This window comes from Leopardus geoffroyi, chromosome A2 (genome assembly GCF_018350155.1).
Source record: "Leopardus geoffroyi isolate Oge1 chromosome A2, O.geoffroyi_Oge1_pat1.0, whole genome shotgun sequence".
Taxonomy (NCBI): Eukaryota; Metazoa; Chordata; class Mammalia; order Carnivora; family Felidae; genus Leopardus; species Leopardus geoffroyi.
Window position 1 is genome coordinate 25,785,137 of NC_059331.1, and position 24,295 is coordinate 25,809,431.

Below are 24,295 nucleotides of genomic sequence, written 5' to 3' on the forward strand. Positions count from 1 at the left end.
AGGAAAAAAGGAATCAGAGAACAGAGGAGTTCAGAAGGACATAGTGAACTGTTAATAGTGGTTGCCTCGGGGCGCCTGGGTGGCGCACTCGGTTAAGCGTCCGACTTCAGCCAGGTCACGATCTCGCGGTCCGTGAGTTCGAGCCCCGCGTCGGGCTCTGGGCTGATGGCTCAGAGCCTGGAGCCTGTTTCCGATTCTGTGTCTCCCTCTCTCTCTGCCCCTCCCCCGTTCATGCTCTGTCTCTCTCTGTCCCAAAAATAAATAAACGTTGAAAAAAAAAAAATTAAAAAAAAAAAAATAGTGGTTGCCTCATGGGGAATAGGAATGGTGGGAAATAGAAGCACTGGTGAATAGAAATGGGGAACTTTGCTTTCTATTTTACACAAGTCTGTATTGTTTTAGTTATTGAGAGAGAGCATATATTGCTTTGTAACTAAACATTAAGAAATAACAAGAGTGTAATAAGAGTTGCTTACAATAGTGAAAAAATGGAAACCACCTAAATGTCCAACAATAGGGGATTGACTGAAAAATATCCTATATCCAGTCAACAGACTATTATACAGTCATTTAAAATGTCATAGAAGAATATTTTGTAGCATAAAGACGTTCAACATACATATTTTAAGTAAAAAAATAGATCACAAAATAACATACAGTGAATAATCCTGTTTTAATGGACTATATGCAAAAAAAAAAAAAAAAAAGGCACTAGGGATGATACAAAATATCTTGATGTAGAAATTTTTTGTTTGGAATTAAACATTTTATTCTTCATCTGTGTAATATCTATATAACTAAAAGCTATTAAGTTTATTTATTTTGAGAGACAGAGAGAGAGAGAGAGAGCATGTTCACATGAGCATGCACATGGGGGAGGGGCAGAGAGAGAGAGAGAGAGAGAGAGAGAGAGAATCCTAAGCAGGCTCTGTGCTGTCAGCTCAGAGCCAGACATGGGGCTCAAACCAATGAACTGTGAGATCATGACCTGAGCCAAAACAAGGAGTCAGCTGCTTAACCAACTGAGCCATCCAAACACCCCTAAATGCTTTTTTAAAATATGTATAATGAGAAATCAGCTAAAATACAAGGGAAAGAAATTAAATTACAATGTTTTCACTTGTATCTTTGTGGCAGAAACTGCTATGCCACTGTGATGATTAATTGTATGTGTTAAACTTGATTGGGCCATGAATGTCCAGATATTTGGTTAAATATTATTCTGGGTGTGTCTATGAGGGTGTTTCTAGATGAGATTAACATTTCAAGTGGTAGACTTGAGTAAAGCAGAGTGCCCTTTCCAGTATGGGTGGGCCTCATCCAATCCATTAACAGGCTGAGTAGGGAAGAATTTGCTCTCTGCATCACTGTCTTTGACTTGGGACATCAGTCTTCTCTTGCCTTCTGACTCAGACTGAAATTGGAACTTATAGCATCAACTCTCCTGGTGCTTAGGTCTTTGACTAGGATAGAAACTATACCACTGACTTTCCTGGGTCTCCAGCTTGCCATTGCAGATGTTGGGACTTCTCAGCCTACACAACCACACAAGCGAATGCTATATAATAAATACACCCCCTCCCCCCCTCCCACCCCATCCACCCACCCAGTATAATTCTCCATCTTACTGGTTCTGTTTCTCTTGAGCTTAATACAGACTTTGGTACTGAGAGTGGAATGCTACTATAACAAATACCTAAAAATATGGAATGGCTTTGGAACTGAATACTGGGGTTGAGGCTAGAGGAGTTTTGCTGTTCATAGAACTATGGCTCGTAAGGGGAATGATTCTGGTGAGGACTCACAAAGAAAAACGGAGAACTGGAGAAGAAGCTTCTGTCTTTTTAGAGAATACATAAATAATCATCAAAAGAATGTTAATAAAATATGCATGGTAAAGGCCATTCTGGTGACATCTCAGAAGGAAACGAGGAACATGATTTTGGACAATGAAGGAAGGTGATCCTTCTTATAAAATGACAAGCGGGGCGCCTGGGTGGCGCAGTCGGTTAAGCGTCCGACTTCAGCCAGGTCACGATCTCGCGGTCCGTGAGTTCGAGCCCCGCGTCGGGCTCTGGGCTGATGGCTCGGAGCCTGGAGCCTGTTTCCGATTCTGTGTCTCCCTCTCTCTCTGCCCCTCCCCCGTTCATGCTCTATCTCTCTCTGTCCCAAAAATAAATAAACGTTGAAAAAAAATTTAAAAAAAATAAAATAAAATAAAATGACAAGCGAACTTGGCTGAACTATATTTTTAGTGTTTTGTGGAAGGTAAAACTTGCAAGCTATGAATTGGATAGTTACTGAGGAGATTTCTGAGCAAAGTATTTAAGGGGATGTTTGGTTCCTCCTAACTGCTTACAGTAAAATCCAAGAGAGAAATGAGTCAAAGAAGGAATTATTAAACAAAAATTAACCAGAAAATTGTCAGCCTATTCATAATGAAAAAATAAAAAGAGAGAGAGAGAGAGAGAGAGAGAGAGAGAGAGAGAGAAAGATTGGTCTGAAGAGAACACTAGGATGTGGCCAAACAACCGTTTGATGAGGAGATTAGCATGGGTGTGAATCACAGAACTAATAGCCACCCCAACACAAAATGTAGGAAGGCTGTCAGACTTCTTAGATCCCACAGGGCTAGACCATGGAGCTATGCAGGTGCAAACTTGCGCTATTCTTCAAGACAAAGGAAGAATAACCACAGAGGTGATTCAGAGGTCATCAGGGCTGTCTCCTCAGTTCAGTGTGTGTGTGTTGTTGGGGGTGGCGGGTGTGGGAGTAGTAGCTGTTGTTTCCGTTCATTGTGCCAGACAGCAGCCACCTGGAGCCTGGGCGCCAGGGCCACCCAGAACTTAGGGAGTGTGACCCCCCACCTGGCAAAGCTGCAGAAGCAGGACTACCACCTCACTGAGTCCAAAAGCAGAGCATCCAACAAAAAAAAGGATTATTCTCAAGCCTCAAGATCTAATATTATCTGCCTTACTGGGTTTCCAAAGTACTTGGTATCTGACACCCTTTTCTTCCTTCCAATTTCTCTCTTTTAGAATGGGAATGCCTATCCTATGCCTGTCCCACTGTCATATTTTCGAAGCATTATAACTTATCTGGTTTTGTATGTTGACAGCTAGAGAGGAAGAGGAATTTTACCTCAAGATGAATCATATCTCACCCATATCTGATTTAGATGATATGTAAATGCATCTTTGAAGTTTAGACTTTAGGATTGATGCTAGAATAAGTTATGACCTTGGGGACTATTAAGATTGAATAAGCAGATTTTGCACGCAAGAAGAACATGAATTTGGGGGCACGGCTGAGGGTAGAATATTATGGGCTGAATGTCTGTGTGTCCCCAAAATTCATATATTGAAGCTCTAATTACCAGTGTAATGGTATTTGGAGCTGGAAGATAATTAGGTTTAGAAGAGGTCATGAGGCGGGGGCCCCATGATTTGATAAGTGTCCTTATAAGAAGAGACCAGAGCTCTCTCTCTGCCACGTGAGAACGCAACAAGAAGGGGGACATGTACACGCCCTGAAGGGAGCCCTCACCAGGGAACTAAATCATTCAGCATCTTGATCTTGGACTTCTCAGCATCCAGTACTGTGAGAAGTAAAAAACTACTGTTTAAGCCACCCAGGCTATGGTATTTTGTTATAGCAGCCCAAGGTGACTAACATAGCTATCCAATATCCATTATCCCCCTTTTCGTTAGTAATGTGGCCTATTTTAATTTGGGGTGTCACTGAACACAAGTCAAATGCTGTATTTCTCAGCCTCTATAGAAAAATATATGTGACCATGTGATGAATAAAATGTTTGCAAAAGTGGTCATTGGTACATCTGGTTATACTCTTTAAAAAGCACGCAGAAAAAAGTAAATAAACACAGCAAGCAGTTCTTGCCCTTTTGTACTCTTTACCTTCCTCCTCCTGCCAACCTAGATATAAAGGTCAAAATTCCAGCAGCCATTTTGGGACTGTGAAGAAAATATCAAGAGACTCGTATCCATAAGGAACGAAACCAATGCCAGCAATAACCTACCTCTGGACTTCTTAAAAATTAACCCTTATCCATTTAAGCCTCTGTAGTTAGAACTATCACTTGCAACTAAATGTAATTAATAACTGACATGAGTCAGAGTTTACATTAAAACTATTACAATGTACAATTACGTCAGAAAACTCAAATGGTAGGCAGAAGTTAGAACAAATTTGTATTTAGAGTTCACTTCTCAGTTAATTACTTTTATACAAAAACAGATCGAAAAAATAGTTTTGTTTTGCAGAACTAGGATTTGGTTTTTGTTAGCTTTTTTTTTTTTCTGGATTCCCACTGCTCTTATTTGCCCATCATCCATTGTATCTTCTTCTGCCTAAGAGTCCTTGGAGTCATTTGAACTATTCTGAAAGAGGCACTGTCCTAACATCAGGATTGCAGAGAGGATAGAATGTAAGCTTGGAGCTCTTTGCAGCCTTATCACTATAAAGGAAGAGCTAGACCCAGAATGGAGCCAACAGAGAAAAAAACAAGAAATGCAAAGAGTAAGATTAAGTCCTAATGACATCATTCAGTACTGGATTCAGCCAAGTCTGAACTTTTCAGATACATGAGTCAAATATACTTTCTTTTTTGGTTGAACCAGTTTGAGCTAGATCTTCTGACATTTGCAACTATGAGAGTCCTGACTAATACAGTTACACATGGTAAATAATCCGGATTCGTCATATTAGCCTTTTACCATATCAAGTGCTCATGGGAAATCTTCCCTGAGAGTTTATTTACCAAAAAAGCAGTATTGTAGAATACTAATATAATGCATTGCTTATAGGTCTTTATATTATAAAATAACCCACAAATTATTTTTAATTCGAAAAAAATATTATCATTAGTATGATATAGTCATTATACCCTAGCTAAAGGATATTTATCTCACTAAAAAGTAAAAAAAAAAAAAAAAAGAAAGAAAAAAGAAAAAGAAAAAGAAAAGAAAAGAAAGAATTATCATTGGCAAGTGACCTTCAGAACAAAAAAAGAAAACTCATTCTCCCTTCCTTCTTCAAATATTTATTTAATTTATGAAACTTATAGTGCTGAATTGTAAGGGATAGCAAACTGAATGTGATTTCTAGGACCTTATAATTTAGCAGAGCAGACAAAACATTAATGCTAATAACAGTTATTTACAACATTCTCTGAAAATTAGAGAATATTAAGAAATAATATCTAGGGAGGTAAAAAAAATTTTGTAATATTATTATAGCCGCTAGAGTTCTTAGAGATCCAAGAATTCTTTCAACACATGGTTGAGGAAACTGAAACTCAAAGAGCCAGTGACTTAGTTCCCATGGCAAAATCCCTCTAGAAGCCAGACCTCCTCAGACACAGTCCAACATTCTTTCTTACCACCCCACCCTACCTCTGTTAGGAGAACAGCAAAACACCAAGAAGTTTCTCCAACTGTAATTTTTCTTCTGTTTAACTTAAAATGGAGAATCTTAAAGACCACACTAAAATAAGTTTGACTCTCTTTTTATCATTTACAGAGGCAAAATAGTAAAGCTGTGCCTCAGTTATCAGAGATTGCCTTCAATTTCTGTAATGGTTTTTGTCCCATTGACTTTTGTTTTTTATTAGACTAACCTTGAATGTGTAGCATCCCTGCCTGGAAAAAAACCCCAAACAGCTTGTTTTGAACAAGCTAGACAAGCTAATGGAGTCTGATAGCCCAAACTAAAAGAGTTACCTAAGTTAAACTTAATACAGAAAGTCTTCCTGGCTGATTTCCCAATGAGGCAGTGCCAGTCTGCAGAAAATACTAGAACACTGCAAATTCTAATTCTGTTGTAAGACTTGTGTCTAAGGAAATAAAGGAAATGCAATGATTCCAAGTTGGTACTGCTGTTCCTGGATGCCTTGATGTTAAGTATTTACAAAGACTAGTTCTCATTAGAAATAATTGCTATGAAGAGCACCTGGGTGGCTGAGTCAGTTAAGCATCTGACTCTTGATTTCAGCTTAGGTCATGATCTCCCGGTTCGTGAGATTGAGTGTCAGTCTCTGTGCTGACAGCACAGATAAATAAATAAATAAACATTGTAAAAAAAAAAGAAAGAAAGAATTGCTATGAAGTATGTATTTTTGTAGTGTCACTGAGGTGGGAACCCCCATGAATAATCTGAGAAAGTGGATTAAAAATTTTGTTACAAAGAAGAACAAAGTCAGAAGGCACACTTTCTGATTACAAACCTTGCTGTAAAGCTATAGTTACGTCAACAGTATAGTACTGACTTAAGGACAGACGTGTAGACCAATGGAATAGAATAGAGAGCCTTGAAATAAACCGTTGGGTGTATGGTCAAGTGATTTTTCCATGTGGAAAGAATGGTCTTTTCGACAAATGGTGCTTGAAAAATTAGATACCCATATGCAAAAAGATGACATTGTACCCTTATACCATATACAAAAATACAGCTGACCCTTGAACAACACAGGCTTGAGCTGCATGGGTCCATTTATGTGTGGATTTTTTTTTTTATAAATACAGTACACTACTATAAATGTATTTTCCTTAAGATTTTATTAATAACATTTTCTTTAGCTTATTTTATTGTAAGAATACAGTATATAATGCATATAACATACAAAATATGTGTTAACTGTTTATGTTATTTGTAAAGCTTCTGGTCAACAGTAGGCTATTAGTAGTTAAGTTTTGGGGGAGTCAAAAGTTACATGTGGATTTTCAACTGTGCCAGGGACTGGTGCTCCTAATCCCTGTGTTGTTCAAAAGCCAATTGTAATTCAAGATGAATCAAAGACTTAAGCATAAGAGCTAAACCCTATAAAGCTCTTAGAAGAAAACACAAGAAAAAGGCTTCATGACATTGCATTTGGCAATGATTTTTTTGATATGACATCAAAAGCACAGGTAACAAAACAAAAAAATAAGTAAATTGGGCTTCATCAAAATTGAGAACTTTTGCGCATCAAAGGACACCATCTACAGAGTGAAAAGGCAACCTACAGAATGAGAGGAAATGTTTGCAAATAATTTACCTGATGCGAGATTAATATCTAAGAATAAATATATGAAGAAGAACTCCCACAACTTGAACAATGACAAAAAACAACACAATTCAAAAATGCACCAAGGACTTGAATAGACATTTCTCCAAATAAAGTGTACAGACGGCCAATAAGCACATGAAGAGATGCTCAAAAACATCTTTTTTAGGGGAATTTCTATACTCTTTTCTACAGCAGCTATAGAATTAGGGGAATACAAATAAAAAACAGTGAAAAACCACTTCACACTCATTAGGATAGCTATTATGAAAAACAAACAAAACCCAGAAAATAACAAGTGTTAGTTTTGGAACCCTTGTATGGTGCTAGTGGGAATGTAAAATGATACAGCCACGGTAGAAATATATAGAAATTCCTCAAAAAAATTAAACATAGCATTACCAGATAACCCAGCAGCCCCATTTCTGGATATACACTCAAAAGAATTGAAAGCAGGCCTCAAACAAATATTTGTCCTTCAGTATTCATAGCAGCATTATTCACAATAGCCAAAATGTGGAAGCAACCTAAAAGTCCATCTATATGTGGATATGTAAGATGTGTTTATACACACACACACACACACACACACACACACACACTGAAATATTATTCAGCCTTAAAAGAATAAAATTCTGGACATGTTACAGCATAGATGAACCTTGAAGATATTATGCTAAGTGAAATTAAGCTAGACACAAAAAGCAATGATTGTATGATTTCACTTAATATGAGGTACCTAGATTCGTGGGGTCACAAAGTAGAGGCTGGGAGAAGGAGGGGACAAGGAAGTTGTTGTTCAGTGGGCACAAAGTTTCAGTTTGGGATGATGAAAAAGTTCTAGACATAGATAGGAATAGGTTGCACAACAACGTGAATGGACTTAACGGCACTGAACTGTAGGCTTAAAAATGGTTAAAAGGGTAAGGTTTATGTTATGTGTATTTTACCACAATAAAAGAAATTAGGGCTTTAGGCATATAAGTACATGAAAATAATTTTTAAGAGCCAGACTTGCTGATTTGTACAATTTTTTTTTTTTTTTGGTCAAACATTAATATGTTCTTTGGAGTTTCATTCATTCATTTTCAGCATGAGCTTTGACGTTCCACTTATAAATATTCATTGACACCTTGCTGAGGTTACAAAAATGAGCAAAACAGACATTGTTACAGCCATAGCAAGCTTACAGTTTATTGGGGAAAACAGGTTCAAGCAAATAATTAAAATAATGATGAGTTAAGTGTGAAGAAGTAAATATCATAGTAAGAAGCAGATTAACAGGAGCAGGGAACGCTTACTTTAGATAGATCTGGAAGATGGTGTATTTGCCTGCTAGTGCTGAGTAATAGAATGAAAGTATAACCGTGTGGTCTTTGTCCCGAGTTCCTGGCACACTGCTCCTAAAACCCTTGGAATCTCTGGAGAGATAAGAGGATCTTTTGTGTGCTAATGAGATGACTGGTGGCTGGGGTCCCTAGATAGCTTCAGGATGGGGGCTGGTTGCCAGAAAGAAAGAGGCATGATTACAGGGTTGAACTTTCAGTCCCACTCCATGACCTCCCAGAGAGAAGAATATTGGGTTAACTACCAATGGCCAGTGATCTAATCAATCATGCCTCCATAATGAAACCTCCATAAAAACTCCTACGTTGTGGAATTTGGAGAGTGTCTGAGTTGGTGAACACAGGAGATAATGAGAAGGTGGTGCACCCAGAGAGAGCATGGAATCTCTACTCTTCCCCTGTACTTTGCCCTATGCCTCTCTTCCATGTGGCTGTTCCTATGATGTATCTTTTTTTTTAATGTTTATTTACTTATTTTGGGAGAGAGAAAGAGAGAGTGTGAGCAGGAGAGGAGCAGAGAGAGAGAGAGAATACCAGTCAACCTCTGCATTCACAGCGTGGAGCTCGATTTCATGAACTGTGAGATCATGACCTGAGCTGCAATCAAGAGTCTGAGGCTTAACCAACTAAACCACCCAGATGCCCATGTTGTATCTTTTATAATAAAATGGGAAGAGTAAATAAAGGGTTTCCTTGAGTTCTGTGAACTGTTCTAGCAAATTATTAAACCTGAGGAAAGGGTTGTAGGAACCCCTGATTTATCACCAGTCAGAAGTGCAGGTGGCAGCCTGGGACTTCCAAATGACATCTGAAGACAGGGCAGTCTTATGGGACTGAGCCCTTTAATTTGAGGGATCTGATGCTAACTCTAGGTAGATAGTGTCAAAATTGAATTGTTGAACACACAGTTGATATCTGGAGAGTTGGAGAATAGGTTGATGTAATGAAAAAACCCACACGTTTGGTATCGAAAGTATTAGTAAAAACAGTTCAAAGGCTGACTTAACTAAATACCATAGACCAGAAGTATCTGGCATCTCTTCTTCCTTTAAGGATACCAAGTATTCCTATAGGACTATGACTCCACACTTGTGACCTCATTTAACCATAATTACCTTTCTAAAGACTCTGTCACCAAAAATAGCCACATTAGGTTTAGGACTTCAGCTATGAATATGGCCAGGGGTGTGGGGGGCACAATTCAGTGTCTAACAGAAGGGTGATCAGAGAAGGCCTTTCAGAGAAGTTGACATTTCCACTGAGACCTAAAGGCTATAGGAGCCTGTTATGGGATGAGGAAGGTCACTCTACAAAGAAGAAACATGCAGAGGTATAATGTGCATTTGTTATACTGTTAGAGAATATTGACTTATGATACAGAGGAAAAGAAAAAACACAGGATAGATGAAACTCATGAGATGTGTTAAATATAGAGAAGTAGCCAGTGGGTAGAACACATGTGTGTTAAATGTGGATAGAGATTAAAGGACCATGAGTAATACTTGAGAGGCACTAAATATACATGAAGCACCTAAGCACTAAATATTCATGACAAATTAAATATATACGAGATATTTAATGTCCAGAATGCACTAAATATACATGAGCACTTAATATTTATGAGGTCATAATCCAGTAACTCATTGATAATATCTATTCTGGTCCATGTGTCCTCTGCCTAAAACACATAAACCCTTGGCTCAAATAAAACCCATAGCTGTTTAGCAGGTTAACTGGCAAGCTACAGCTATTGGCAAGGTATACTTGGCCCCATGTCTTGCTGGTAGAGCAAATGTATGTCATTGGCCTAGGACACCTTCTGTCTGTGGGCTCCCTTGCTTGAACTTCAACTCTGGTTGAAGTTAGCAGAGAAGGCTAATGCAGCAGAGAGATGTAGGACATACAAATATTATGTAATCTAGGATTTAAGTAGCAAGATCTTTCACTTCTTTTGCACCCTTTCCTAATAATGTGTTAACTTAACCCTGCATCTCTTTTCCATTGGTTTTCACTGTATTTTAAATAAATAAACTGTGTGACTCAAGCATTTTTTTAAGTTTTTTTTAAAGTTTATTGTCACTGAAGCATTTTAATTTGATCTGTGAGTACTTCTGTTCTATAATATTTGGAATACCCTGCCTAATAATATAATTGATGTTTACCATTGCTATCAAGGTAATTTCCCATACAACAAAAGGCCTTAAAATGGGAAAAGCTCAGTGTGTTCTAGAACTGCACTGCTCAATATTGTGGTCACTAGCCACATGTGGCTATTTAAATTTAAAATAAGTAAAATAAAATAAAATTTAAAATTCATTTCCTTAGTTACACCAGCCATATTTCAAGTGCTCAATAGCTACATGTAGTCCAACAGCAACTGGACATTGTAGAAGAATATTTTCAGTATCATAGAATGTTCCGTTGGGTGGTAATGCTTTAGAAACTTAGAGGAGGCTAATAAGGTCAGAGGGTGATGATGAGGAAGGTAGCTGGAGATGAATTTGTGGGGGAAGGAGCTGTCAACATCATGCAGGGTCTTATGGATCATGTTAGAACTTGAACTGTAGTCTAAGTATAATATACATAATTTGGTTTATATTTTAAGAAGATTCCTTCTGGCTATTGACTAGAGAATGGGTTGGAAGATGTGCAGAAGAGAGTTAGCATAGCTGGCCTGACTGCTATCTTTTGAAAGTCTGGCTTACAAGATTGGTGTTTAGCTCATGTTTGGCAACTCAGATTTTGGAAGGGTTCTCACCACGCAAATGTATGAATTGCTCACTTTCTCAAACTGAACACCTGCATAAAGTTGAACACCTGCCTTCCTTTGAGGACTCTGGAATTTTGGTACCTGCTAGGCAGAGGATGCCTATATGACTAACCCCCTATAAAATCCTTGGTTACTGAGTTTTAAACAAGCTTCCCTGATTAACATTTCACATGTGTTGTCATAACCCATTGCTAGGGGGAATTAACCACATCCTGTATGACTACAATGGGAGAAGACTCTTAGAAGCTTGGGTCTGGTTTCCCCTGGACTTTGCCCCATGTGCCTTTTCCCATTGGAGATTGCTTTGACTTTTTTGCTGTAATAAATTATGGATAGCCATGAGTACACTATACTCTGAGTCCTGTAAGTCTTCCTAGCATATCATTGAATATGGGGGTGTGTAGTCTTAGGGACCCCTAACAAAGAGGAGGCGGAGATAACAATGAAGGGGGAAAACCATTTAAGGAGCAATTTCAATCACCCAACCAGGTGAGACATAATGATGACTTGGACTGGAACAGTGGCAATTAAGATGGAGAGAGACAGGGGCGCCTGGGTGGCGCAGTCGGTTAAGCGTTCGACTTCAGCCAGGTCACGATCTCGCGGTCCGTGAGTTCGAGCCCCGTGTCGGGCTCTGGGCTGTTGGCTCAGAGCCTGGAGCCTGTTTCCGATTCTGTGTCTCCCTCTCTCTCTGCCCCTCCCCCGTTCATGCTCTGTCTCTCTCTGTCCCAAAAATAAAAATAAAAACGTGGAAAAAAAATTAAAAAAAAAAAAAAAAAAAAAAAAAAGATGGAGAGAGACAAATCAAAATTTTCAAAATAGTGTCTTCACTGCAGACATACAGACTTAAAGAGGGAATCCTAGGCTGATATAGTGTTGGGAAATTTGGTCTTTCTCCGAAGTTCCCCACTTCTTTTTGTGTTTTAACTTGGATTCAAGAAGTATGTATATATCTGCCTATAACTTTCAGAGAGTGAAAGCAGCTATATGTAACTCATGCAGGTTTTTCATTATCCATGTGCTCCAAAATTTGTAAGTTTTTCCCTTTAAACAGATTTCATTTCTGTCCCTTCTGTCGCTGCTTTCCCATTGCTGATCTCACCATTGTACCTCTTGATTCCGTATTAATGCATCAACTTACGGAATCATTCTTCCTTAATGTTTATTTATTTTTGAGAGAGAGAGAGAGAGAGAGCAAGAGAGGGGGGAAGGGGCAGATGGAGATACAGAATCCAAAACAGCCTCCAGGCTCTGAGCTGTCAGCACAGAGCCTGATGCAGGGCTCAAACCCATGAGTGGTGAGATCATGACCTGAGCCTAAGTCAGACACTTAACGGATGGAGCCACCCAGGGGCCCTAGGGAATCAGTCTTCTTAATATCAGGTTCACCCACATAATCTAATCTTCCTTAATCACCAACCCTTCCCTAGTCTCATTACATTAAATTCCTTTATCTCAGTTTTATAACTCCCATAACCTATCCCCACACTATCTGGCTTAACTTCCCATCCAGATCCTCTCTGACACTTGTCCTCCTCTCCTTAGGGCTCCAGTGGCCCAATGTGCTCATTTCTAGTCCAAGGCTTTAGTTAGGCACTTTCTCTATTTTCTCTCTCCTTATCTCTTTCAGTCATAAAGACTTCCCTGATTGGCCCTGCCCCAATTGTACTTCTTAGTCCCTCTCAACCGAAACATTTAGAGTAGGTACCCCGTAATTTAGAATGTATGTATATATCAATTAGGACCTTTTTGTTTGGAAGTGACAGAAAACCCAACTCAGGTGGATTTATTAAACAATAAAAGAAAATTTAGTAATTCATGTCACTTAAGTTTTAGGGTATATCTTCCTTTATTGGAGTTCTATCCAAAGATTCCAACAATGTCATCAGGATTTGGTTGTTCTCCATTTTTGGGTTCCACCTCCCATTAAGTTGGCTTTATTCTTGAGCTTTATCTATGTAATTTAATCTCATCCCCCAACACACCTCAAACCTCCAACTTCGCATCTTCCCAGGTTCAAGTCCAATGGAAACATAGCATTTCTTCCTGGAAATTTTTAAGCAACTCTTGGAACTCACCTTCTCTGTCTTGAATTGGTCATACCCATCCCAGTACCAACATTGTGGTAAATAGAATTCTGGGTGGTGGCTGGTCAGACCTGGGTCACATGTTCTACCCCCTGAACTAGGAGGAGAGCCCTATCTGAATCAAGTGGACTCAGAATGAAATAAGAAGCGTTTCTAAAGGAAAGTTAAGATAGGGTTATCAGAAGGGACACTGGGAGGCAAAACCAACAATTATGATCACCATAATTCATGTAATCTTATGAACTGCTTCATAACTTGCAGAAATTTCACCCTTTTTATTTTTCTAAATTGAATTAAATTTGGCACTGGCTAATATTAATGACCAATCTTCATGTGTCCTTCCCCACTTGAACATAATAAATCCTGGAAATTATGGAATTCAGGAAAATTGAACCAAAAGCTTTGGCCTAGGTTCATCATATTAGATAATAGCTTGGAGATATTCACTGCCCTCATTTTCCACTTGTTTTTTGTTTTATTTTGAGAGAGAGAGCAATAGAGAGCATGTGAGCAGGGGAGAAGGACAGAGGAAGGGAGAGAGAGGGATAGAGGGAGAGACAATCCCAAACAGGCTCCATGCTCAGCACAGAGCCTGATGCTGCAAGACTCTAAACCCATGACCCTGGGATCATGACCTGAGCCGAAATCAAGAGTCGGATGCTCAACCAACTGAGCCATCCAGGTGTCCTCATTTTCCACTTAAATATAAGCAGCTCTACTGAGGTCCTCTACTCTTTCTAGACCACTGGGATTTTTACTGTAGGTCCTAAGGCTAACCTGTATAGTGTTGGACATCCATACTCCTCTTCAGTGGTTTTTGCACCTCCCTAGACAGACCTGTATGGTATCAAAACTCACATCTCTATTAGTCATATACTTATATGCTTTCAGAGTAATTGCTACAGTTTTACATAGGTAATATTTTTCTTCCAGGCTAAACTATTTGTTTTCTAATTTATGCTTTTGTGTGCCTCACTTTGCTGAGCATAGAGAACACAGCAAATACTTGTTGATAGGTACAAAGAGGAAAATACATAGTTTTTCCTAAGTGAATTTACAACTGGCCAAGGGGATACAACCCAGAAGAAGAAACCCAGATAAGACCACAAATCAAGGAAGAATAGGAGATTTAGAAAATGAGAAATGGAAGCACTATAGGGACTCTAGGAGTATAAGATTAGATCTTACTGGGGGTTTAGGACAGGTTACATAAAGATAGACTCATTAAAAAATGCTTCTGAAATCTTGAACCCTTTTGAGAGAGGAAAGAGACTTTTGTTTTTGATTTTCTAATATTTTGAAAGAAGGATTTTTTTAAATCTAAAACAACACTGTTGGAGATGGATGCAGAAGTCTGGAATACAAATTATTCTCTCTGTCTCTCTGTCCCTGTCTCCAGATCCCTCTTCATTAAGATTCAGACTTCATTTAAATTTAATTTGCAAGAGGTGTCATTTTTATTAATTTAATATTTAATATCTATTAATGTGGATTCAATCTGTGTAATTTGATTTCATAATGGTTATGCAACTAGTGCTACCATTCTTTCACCCACTCTTTTCAACTTTCATGTCAGTGGCAGGAGCCCTTGACCTGGTCTGGAGGGATAAGAAGGTAGACCAGCAAACTGCAGGCACTGTTGTAGCATTTGTCTGCCCCTCAACTCCCAGGCCCTAAAGAGTAGTATAGTGTTTAGGTATATAATAACACTAACTGGTGAAAAATATATCTGATATTCCCCTCTTGCTTTTCCCAGACACTTTTCTAATAGAATTGACAATGAAACTAGCTGGCCTAATATAAGATATTGGTGAAAAGGAACACAGTGACTTAAAGCATCAGACACAAGAAAAGCATCCTCTTTAATTATAAGAAAATGCTAAGAAGCAAAGAAATAAACATTAAGTTTTTTAATAGGAATATCTACATCTCATTTGTCTGTGAGTGACTGATAACCAATAAAAAATGAGGGGCGCCTGGGTGGCTCAGTCAGTTGAGTGTCCAACTTTGGCTCAGGTCATGATCTCATGGTTGATGGGTGCAAGCCCTGTGTTGGGCTCTGTGCTGACAGCTCAGAGCCTGGAGCTTGCTTCAGATTCTGTCTCCCTCTCTTTCTGCTCCTCCCCTGTTCACGCTTTGTCTCTCTCTCAAAAATAAATAAATATTTTTAAAAAATGAAATTCTGGAATGCTATTTGCATACTTTTGAAAAAAGAGGTACCAGAATAACATTTGTGTGCGCTCTTTTACAAAATAGTACTAACAATAGGGTCATTACTGTATTTCAAATAACCCACTACAGGACTGGATAAGAGAGTGGGGTCAAAGCTGGAAAGATAATTCAGTATGGAGAAGGGGGAGCTAGTATACTCAGAAACTGCTTTTGTTTCTGCCACCAGAGTTCTCTAATTGTTCTTTGATGGTTATTATGTATCAGATGTTAGATGAAAAAGTGGTTTGCACTTCCCTTAAAGAGTCCCTTAAAGATGGGGGCAGGAATCTGCATTTTTAACAAACCATGTAGGATTCAAATGTAGGTGATCTGAGGATTGTACCTTGAGAAACACTGCACATTCAGAGCATTCGGTGCTTCAAATTCCTATACAGAAAGTAAAGTGTAGAAAGCTCTCTAGTTGGAGAGAGTGGTTAGGGGGACTCATCCAGAAAGTTTGTTTAGAAGACAAACACCCTGGGGACACCTAGGTGGCTCAGACTGTTAAGTGATTCTTGATTTTGGCGCAGGTCATGATCTCATGGCTTGATTCATGAAATTGAGCCCCGAGTCAGGATCTGCACTGACAGCTGGAACCTGCTTGGGATTCTTTTTCTCCCTATCTCTCTGCCTCTCCCCCGCCTGCATGCTTGTTCTCTCTCTCTCTTTCTCTCTCTCGAAATAAATAAATAGACTTAAAAAAAAAAAAAAAAAAGAAAGAAAGAAAAAGAAAACAGACACCTTGTATGTTTATTTAAGATGATGGGGGGCTCTTGAGGGACACTAGTGCAGACGTTGGTTAAGAAATGCTTAAGAAGAGCGCTTCTTAAACTTCAATGTGCACACAAATCACCAGGGATCTTATTAAAATGTGGATTCTAATCCAATGGGACTGGGTGGGTCCTGAGGATTCTGTATGTCTAACAAGCTCCCAGGTGATGCCAATGCTGATGGTCCCAGGACCGCCCTTTGGTAAGATTTTAACTGAAAGTGGGGTTATGTAATGGAGAGAGGCATGGTCAGAAATTGTATGTGAAGTGGAAAACTAAGACATGGAACATAGCCAAGGTCTGAAGAAGACTTAATAACCAAAGGTTAAACAAATCAGAATCAGGAAAGAGGAGGTAGCTGGTTAATTCAGACAGGCTAAGAGTGAATCACCAAGGTTTCTTTTCTCCTACATGGAGCATGTTTTATGTGTACACGAAAAAAGGGTGGTCACAGATAGGGTCACAGACCAGGTCTAATCAGCCTATACCCAAAAAAATCCAGCCAAGTTTCTTAAAGAAACTTCATTGTTCTCTCTGATTAAAAAACCCACCTCCCACAAGCTAGAAAATGCAACTTTGCAACACAGGATAACTGATCATCACCACAGAAGTTTCAAAAACCAAGATCTCGTATCTTTCTTTGCTGAAAATCTTGGATCGTTTCCCCTGTTAGGGACAAATCTAGGCTTCTGAGCTCTTAGTTCAGTTTCTTCCACTTCCTTTTTAAAAAAAAAAAAAATTTAATGTTTATTCATTTTTGAGAGAGAGACACAGACAGAGGGTGAGTGGGGGAGGGGCAGAGAGAAAGGGAGACACAGAATCTGAAGCAGGCTCCAGGCTCTGAGCTGTCAGCACAGAGCCTGACACGGAGCTCAAACTCACAGACCAGGAGATCATGACCTGAGCCAAAGTCGGATGCTTAACCGACTGATTCACCCATGCGCCTCTAATTTCTTCCACTTCTGCCCTAGCCCTGCATTTCCAGCCCTATATCTCACCAATATCCAGTTTTCTCCAGGGTATTTCCTACTTGTAGGCCTCTGCTCTAGTCAGTTTTTTGTTTTTGTTTTTGTTTTTTTGCTGGAATACCTTTTTTCTAATATATTATTCAAAGCTTTGTTTAAACATAATGATGATGATTATGTTTAACAATCTCTATTTGTCTGCTCTGTACTGTTTGGTAGGCACTACATTATCAGAATGAATTCCTACTATGACTCTGAAAGGTAATGATGATTATGATTGTCCATTCATTCACTCAGCAAATATTTATTGTGCCCCTGAGGTGTTCCAGGAACTTAAAACTAAATAGACAACTCCCTTCCTTCAACAGGTTTACATTGCAGTTTAAGAGACAGATAATAGACACAGTGATAAACGCTATGGGGAAAAAAAAAATGAAGCAGAGTATGGGGATACTGGTAAAGGGAATGATTTGAGCCTGAATAACAACAACTGCTACCCTAAAGGATTACTGGAGGCAGAGAAAAAAATAAATGCAAAAGGTCTGCTTGACATGTTTTGGCTGAAGAAGAGGATGGTTGGAGTTGAGGGGAGGTGGGGCTAAATCCTTAGGAGGGCCTTATAAGGTAAGGCCTCTCCCTCTAAGTTAGATGTGAAGCCACAGTCCTTTTTAAAGGAGTTAGGAGTGATTGCCTTGACAGTTGATCATAGGGGAACAAGAGCAGAGTCGGAGATGTGTTAGGAGTCTGCTGCAAAGATCCAGGTGAGACATGATGGAGGCATGGCCCAAGTTAGAAGCAGTGGAGTCAGGGAGTAGTGGTCAGATTCTGCATCTATTTAGAAGGTTCAGGAGGCAGGATGTAGGTGGCAGTGAGAGAATGAGAATAGCTAAAGACAGCTGAGTGTTTTGGCCTCTACAATTAGTGGGATGGAGTTGCTATTTGTTGTTATCTTATAGATAAAGAATTTGAGGTTTAAGATGGTGTCATAACTCCTCCAAAGTCAACTGTCTAGTTGTCTGTTACAGGTTTATCTGGAAAGATTGAGTAGTAGTTTGCCTTTTTCCCATCTCCTCAAGAAATAGCCTTCTTATGTAAAGACAGCACTGAATCCAGGAAGAGTTTGTGGGATTTTAGGACTTCCAAGTGTCTCCCTCTCCCAGAGCATCCAGCAAAGGACAGTTCCTAGGCTGGGATGGCTGCAGGATGCTTGCAAAACAGGTTACTAAGCACTAAGACCCTAAGTGCCATAAGACTGCTGGGCTGTTTTGCTCCCCAGAATGGAGAAGACCTCTGGGGTCTTCTGAGGACTGTCTCTGGCCAGACAAAGGAGAATCAATAGCATAACCGCAATTCAGGGTCTCAGGACCACTCAAACCCTAGAGGTTTTGTACAGTTCACTGCAATGGGTAAAAGAGTCCCAGAAATAATTCTTGCCCACATCAATGAGTGGGAGCTCTGAGCCACATTTTATTTGAAGGAAGGAAGGGAAAGAAGGAGGGAAGGAGGAAAGGAAGGAAGGAAGGAAGGAAGGAAGGAAGGAAGGAAGGAAGGAAGGGAAGCTTGGGAATGCAAACTGGTGCAGCCACTCTGGAAAACAGTATGGAGTTTCCTCAAAAAATTAAAAATAGAACTACCCTATGACCCAGAAATTGCACTACTAGGTATTTATCCAAGGGATACAGGTATACTGTTTTGAAGGAGCACATGCACCCCCATGTTTATAGCAGCGCTATCAACAATAGCCAAGTATGGAAAGAGCCATATGTCCGTTGATGGATGAATGGATAAAGAAGATGTGGTATATATATATACAATGGAGTATTACTTGGCAATCAAAAAGAATGAAATCTTGCCATTTGTAACCATTTAGATGGAACTAGAGAGTATTATGCTAAGTGAAACTAGTCAGAGAAAGACAAATATATGATTTCACTTATATGAGGACCTTAAGATAGTAAACAGATGAACATAAGGGAAGGGAAACAAAAATAATATCAAACAGGGAGGGGGACAAAACATAAGAGGCTCTTAAATATGGAGAACAAACAGAAGGTTACTGGAGGGGTTGTGGAAGGGGGGATGGGTTAAATGGGCAAGGGACATTAAGGAATCTACTCCTGAAATCATTGTTGCACCATGTGCTAACTAACTTGGATGTAAATTAAAAAATAAATAAATAATTTTTAAAAAAAGAAAGAAAGAAATCTGATAGCAGTGTTCATTATGGCATTGCTAATTAAAGGAAAACCTTGGGAACAAACTAAATGTTCAACAATGTGGGAATAACTGATTAAGTTATGGTATTTATATAGAGTATAATACTATGTATCTGTTTAGAAAGCTGGAGCAGATCTGTATTTATAGATATGGAAAGGTGTCCACAATGTGTTACAGAATGAAAGGATCAATTTACAGAACAGAATGTAGAGTATGATTCTGTGCAAGTGAAACCATGTGCATTTGTATGCATATACAAATATATATGTGAAGAGACAGTTGGAAGCAAGTTCACAAAATGTTAATAATGCTTATCTGTGGCTAGTGAGGTTTATGTAATTTAACTTATTTCCTGCTTTTCTGGATTAACTGAATTTTTTACATGAGCATGTCTCAATTATGTAATCAGAAAAAAAAAACATTTTCATCTTAGGAAAAACATCTATTAGAATTTTGCAATTTTGTCTTTAATTGTGCTATAAAACAGTTTTATCTAAAGCTAAATTTAAAATATTAGACATTTGTGCCTTAGAAAATTTTTATTAAGCCTCCATTTTTATCAATTAAATGTTGAAACATTAGGTACATTAAGTGGTGTCTCTTTATGCTAACCGCTAAGCACTTTGGTAAAAACACTCAGCTCCATTTACTAATTTTTAGCATTACTTTCCTTGGGCTTTCTTCCTAACAAAAATTAAGTGGTTATTTTTTTTAAACCACAGTTATTTCCACCAATAAGATGACATGAATTCCACTGATACTCATTTTTTTACTGAGGCAGAATTAGTTTTGAAACAACCAAAGAAAAAAGTACTGTTCAAAGGCTGGGATTTTAGCACATTTTTCACAATAATTCTTTCTTTCCAGTTGATTACATGACTATATGATCTGCAAGTTACTTTTTCTATAATCATTAAAATGCTAATGCTATGGACACTGCATTTATCTTTATGATATTTCTAAATACATGGTTCTTGGATAAGTAGATGAAGTCAAATCAGGTGATAGGTTAAATTCCAACTCTTGGAGTGTTAGGTTCAAGACCATTATTAGGTATTAAAGATGAAAATCACCAAATTAGTTGAAAGACAATTTCAAAGAATTAGAAGGCCATTGACAATGACATCAAGACCTGTACCATGCCTGGAAAATACTGAATAAAGGAAATCAAGCTAGACTTGTTTTATATTCAAGAAAAGGAGACATCTTATTTTCTTTTGTTCACTAAAAAGTAGGAACGGGAAAAAGAGAAAAAGAAAAATGAAGTAGAAGATCATGAAACATACAAATTTGCTGGAAAATAGACAAAGTAAACAGAAGCATAATTAAATTTGAAAAAAGTAGATCAGTGATAATAGAAATGGGGCATAGACCATAAGATGTTAGAGGTGATGAAACAAGTAGATCTAAATAAAAAGGAAACTTATTTGGATGGGTGAATAATAATTTATTAGACTTTGCCCTATCCTTCATTTCTATATCTAATCAGTCACCAGGTTCTGCTGATGCTTGAATTCCCAGAAAAACTGGTAGATATTAAAAAATGGTCTTCAAGTGGCACCTGGCTTGCTCACTCGGTAGAGCATGTGACTCTTGATCTTGGGGTCATGAGTTTGAGTCCCACACTGGGTGAAGAGTTCTCTTAAAAAAATAATGGTCTTTGGGGTGCCTGGGTGGCCCAGTCGGTTAAGCGTCTGACTTCAGTTCAGGTCATGATCTCACAGTTCTTGAGTTCAAGCCCTGTGTTGGGCTCTGTGCTGACAGCTCAGAGCCTGGAGCCTGTTTCAGATTCTGTGTCTCCCTCTTTCTCTGCCCCTCCCCTGTTCATGCTCTGTCTCTGTCTCAAAACTAAGTAAAGATTAAAAATAATAATAATAAGGGGCGCCTGGGTGGCTCAGTTGGTCAAGCGTCCAACTTCGAATCAGGTCACGATCTCGCGGTTCGTGAGTTCGAGCCCCGTGTCAGGCTCTGTGCTGACAGCTCAGAGCCTGGAGCCGGCTTTGGATTCTGTGTCTCCTTCTCTCTCTGCCCCTTCCCAGCTCATGCTCTCTGTCTCAAAAATACATTAAAAAAAAAAATTTTTTTTTAAATTAAAAAAAAATAATAATGGTCTTTGAGTTAACTCACTACCTGTTCCTAGTTCTAATTCTCTTCCTTCAATCCTATCCCAGGTTCTTTCTGTAAATCTGGTTTCTAAACAGCTTTACTATCAATGAAAGATAAACCTAAAACTCTAAACCTTATTCAGATTTTATTCCACCCATGAGCTTATTTACATTTTTATTAAGGGATGCTTGCATGAAAAAGCCTTCAAAACGTGTGTCCATCTTCAGCCTGACCTTGCCCTCTTTTGGGTTCCATGCCAGACAGTGTTTTTAGTGGCCCACAATACATGCTGGACTACGGACCACTCAAACGCACTGCCTCAAAACTTGCTCCTCCTCCTGGATTCCACATCTTCCCTTTCCCTCATCCCTCACATTGTAAAAATTGGTCCTCCTAAAAGCCCTCTGAATCAATTCCCCCTTCTCTGTTCACAATGCTAAGGCCTTAGTTCAGGCGCTAATCACTTAGCGACTGGACTTGTAATAGCTTTTTAAATGGCCTTTCTGTAAATATAAAAACAGGGAGGGGGACAAAGCATAAGAGACCTTAAATATGGAGAGCAAACAGTGTTACTGGAGGGGTTGTGGGAGGGGGGATGGGCTAAATGAGTAAGGGGCATTAAGCAATCTACTCCTGAAATCATTGTTGCACTATACGCTAACTAATTTGGTTGTAAATTAAAAAAATAAAATTAAAATTAAAAAAATAGTAAAAAAAATATAAAGAAAAAATAATAATAAATGGCCTTTCTACCTCCAATCCACTTTCCATTTGGCCATCACTCTAAAATGTACAATTAAGAATTGTAAGTTTAGGGGCACCTGGGTGGCTCAGTCAGTTAGGCGTCTGACTTTGGCTCTGGTCATGATCTCATGGTTTGTGGGTTTGAGCCCTGTGTCAGGCCCTGTGCTGACAGCTCAGAGCCTGGAGCCCGCTTCGGATTCTGTGTCTCCCTGTCTCTGACCCTCCCCTGCTCATGCTGTGTCTCTTTCTACCTCTCTCAAAATAAAGAAACATTAAAAAAAAGTTTATACTTCTAAAAAAAAAAAAAGAATTGTAAATTTAAAAGTGATCATGTCAGTTGCCTGCTAAAAAAATTCTTCAATGGCCCGTCATTGCTTTCAGGATTAAAAAAACAAACACCTGGGCATAGCATATAAAATTTTTTGTGAACTGGTTGCTGTCTACTCTTCTAATCTCTCTCTGCCTCATTCTTTAAACACACTGCACCCCATTCATGCTGAACTGATTGTTGTTTTTCAAACAAGTCATGTCCTCTTACTTCTGGCCCTGTAGTCAAGCTGTTCCTTCAGCCTGAAATGACTCCCCTTTACCCTACATCCATCTGCAAGCTCCTACTCGTGCTTGAAGACTCACCTCATGTCCCCTTTTCTGAAGACTTTTCTGACCTATTTAGGCAGAGTTTCAGATAGACATTTATTCTATAGAATCTATGGTAGTATAGTGTTTTATTTATTGTTGCACAACAAATTGTTCCAAAACTTAATGGCTTAAAAAATAATAAACATTTATTATCTTTCATAGTTTTTATGGGTCAGGAATATGGAAGCCACTTGACTGGGAAGATCTGGTGAGGGGTTTCTCATGAGGTTCAGTCAGATGTCAGCTGAGGCCGCAGTCACCTGAGGGCTTGAAAGGGGCTGGAATATCCACTTCCAATGCCTTACTCACATGGCTGGCAAGTTGGTGCTGGATGTTGGTGGAGGCCTCAGTGTCTCCTCTTGTGGGCCACTCCACAGAGCTGCTTAAGAGTCTTCATATGATGATTGCTGGCTTCCCCCGAATCAGGCAATCCAAGAGGCCAAAGCAGAAGTTACAAGTCCTTTATGACTTATTTTTAGAAGTCACCTAGTATAACTTCTGCCATAGTCTGTTGTTTACATAGACCAGCCCCGATTCACTGTGGGAGGAGACCACATAAGGACATGAATACAAAAAAGTGAGGATCATTGGGAGCCATCTTGGAGACTGGCTAAGACATACAGAGTAACAAATATACATCATATCTCACTAGCCAGTGATGACAAAATATCATACATACTTTAGTGTTCAAATTATGATGGCATAAGCCTTCATGGCCTATTTCCTAGAACTAGAAACCTCTTTCTCTTCTGTATTCTCATGTGGTTCTTACTACAGGATCTTTCTCAGGATCAATCCCTTTCATTCTTATGCCCCAACTTTCTGGATCTGGTCTAGCCCTGCCATCCCTCACCCTTATGAGGATGCAGCCCCACTGGGTACCACTGTCTTGCACAGATGACTGTCACCACTGTTTCTACCACTGACTTTAGCAAGTACTTGATATTCCTCCAAGAAAGTGGAACAAGCTCAGGAGCACAACTAAGGCCAGGATGTGACATTAACACACCTTTTTAGAAGGCTTAGGAAATACTTGAAATGTAATAGAGTAACTTACACTGCTATTAGCCGTGGTTACTCTGAGAGGTCCACTGTCTGCACTTACCCTCAAATAGCATAAACATAGGTCCTCTGGAAACTCCATCACTGCCAAATGATATTCTTTTGCTGTATGTCCTACAAAAGACAAAGTACAACATAATCTGTCATCACTCCAATTCCTAAGGTCTTGGATTTTCAGTCTTTAAATAACACCACAGATGGAACTCAACAATCCACACCACAGCATGCTGGGCCAAGCACTCTTTATTTTTTGTTCACAGCCTCTCCCCTAGCACTGGCCAAAGGAAGTAAGCCTGTGCTCTCTCCCAGCATTCC